Source organism: Toxorhynchites rutilus, unplaced genomic scaffold, assembly GCF_029784135.1.
Source record: "Toxorhynchites rutilus septentrionalis strain SRP unplaced genomic scaffold, ASM2978413v1 HiC_scaffold_142, whole genome shotgun sequence".
NCBI classification, from domain to species: domain Eukaryota; kingdom Metazoa; phylum Arthropoda; class Insecta; order Diptera; family Culicidae; genus Toxorhynchites; species Toxorhynchites rutilus.
Genome location: NW_026599699.1, coordinates 25,001 through 27,443, shown reverse-complemented (window position 1 = coordinate 27,443; position 2,443 = coordinate 25,001).

The window sequence follows — 2,443 nt, the reverse complement described above, 5'->3', positions numbered from 1 at the left end:
ACCCTGATTCCCCGTTACCCGTTGCAACCATGGTAGTCCTCTATACTACCATCAATAGTTGATAGGGCAGATATTTGAAAGATCCGTCGTCGGTGCGAGACCGTACGATCAGCGGAATTATCCAGATTTCAACTCAAGCGTCACGGCCCTGCGAAGGGGGACGATTGGTTTGCCTAATAATTGCACAGGTTCCGCGAGGTCCCTGCATTTTGCATGTATTAGCTCTAGATTTTCCACAGTTATCCAAGTAACTAGTTGTATGATCTTGTAAATTATAGCTGTTATACTGAGCCTTATGCGGTTTCACATTAAATCTGTTTGTACTTAGACATGCATGGCTTAACCTTTGAGACAAGCGTATATTACTGGTAGGATCAACCAGAATTCACCATCATCATCGAGAGTTTGGATGCACGGCACACCGGCCGTGCAAACGCATTCACGATAGGGGTAGTGTAATACTTCGCACAACATCACCACAACACGTTCATCCTCGGTAAATTTGTTCCTCGTTCGCATACCCGACAGAGCCATACACTAGCCAAAAGATTCCCATACACAATTACTAGCACGCGCGTTGGAAGCGCATGAGAGGGGGTATTGTACACATGTCCACACTCGCTCATAACGAGGTAGCGGTACCACTTTGATGTAAACACGACCCACCCGAGACCCGAGCGAGCGAGCGAGCGAGCGTATGCTTTTTTTCCCCTACCGCGTACCTACCACAGCCTAGCGCCTAGCGCGGAGGAGGCATAACAGGGAGAAAAAAAACTCGGAGCAAGAGAGCGGTCACTACCCGTGTGGTGCTACTACCTGCACTGGTGCGATGCGTCTTACATGGGAGGTATTTCAATGTTCGACACACCGTACTGCACAGGGTTCGCATGGCACACGAGAGAGCGACAATCGCCTTATGCCCCTTCGACGCTCACAACGCACGACCCGACACCACACACTGGAGTACGCACATCTTACCACCACCAGGGGGGTGGTTCGACATGCGAAGCTCACCGGAATCGTATGACGCTCACCCGTCGGGGTTACCCCCTTCCGATGGATGGCCATCCGACTCACTGGATTCGATAGACGTTCGACCCTACCGACAGTAACTTGACCCCACCCGTACGGCATCGTACTACCGAACATCCATACAAGCTTCGCAAGTTATGCCTCAAACTTTTCACTCACCAACTTTCCCCACAATAGTGTAAAACATGGTCATACCAACGTTGCCTCGGCATGGGTATATACCGCACTGGGGGCATCGTTATAGGGGTGCCTTGGATAGACTTGTACCACTAGCCGAGACACCATGCTGGGTCGGGAAATGTTCACGCACCGCAATCGGTACCAGTGCCGGGTGTCGGTCATATTCCGATGGGGGGTAACCCTACTATTGAACTCGTACTTGTACTTGGGCCGTGCCTAAGGTGTTGGTTGTTTCAATAGTTGGTTACTTGTTTCAATAGTTGACATTTTTTCAATAGTTGAACTTTTTTCCAACAGTTTCAGTTTTCCCGTAGGTAAAGATGATGATGTGTGACCAATGTGTGAATGTGTTGTTTTTTTTTTCAATAGTCATGTACGCGCCGTTGTCGATGTTATACACACTGCGTACTGCGGGTGAGAAATAAAACAAACTGTTGTGCTGTGCTGTGCTTGATGTTGGCTTGGTGTTATTGTATTATCGAATTGGACTTAATACCAGTGCCGGGCCGATGCACACACTGCGTACTGCGAGTGCTGGCTCGCGCAGTGACAAATTAAACAAACTGTTGCGCTGTTGTGTTGTGTGCGCTGTGTGGGGGAGACTTTTCATCACACTTGACACGCGCATTCTTACCCTCGATGTTGCCTTGGTGTTATTGTGTTATCGAATTGGACTTAATATCAGTGCCGGACTGTTGCGCTGTTGTGTTGTGTGCGCTGTGCGGGGGACTTTTCCAACACTTGACACTTTGCATTCCGGGACGTGGACGCTTTCTGGGACTTAGTGTTATTGTCGGCGGGGCAGTGTTTTACACATTGCGTACTGCGGGGGTTGGCTCGCGCAGCGCTGTTGTGTGCTGTATGCTGGGGGGACTTGGACGCTTTCTGGGACTTAGTGTTATTGTCGGCGGGGCAGTGTTTTACACATTGCGTACTGCGAGTGCTGGCTCGCGCAGTGAGAAATTAAACAAACTGTTGCGCTGTTGTGCTGTGTGCGCTGTGCGGGGGACTTTTCCAACACTTGACACTTTGCATTCCTGGACGTGGACGCGTTCTGGGTCTTAGTGTTATGGTCGACGGGGCAGTGTTTTACACATTGCGTACTGCGGGTGCTGGTGTGCGGGTGTTGTGCACTTGAGACTTGTTGTTCCGGGACATGCAATGATTTCACACACACGTACGATTGCATACTACCAGGCGCAAAGCGATTTAATGAAAAAAGAGAGAAGCC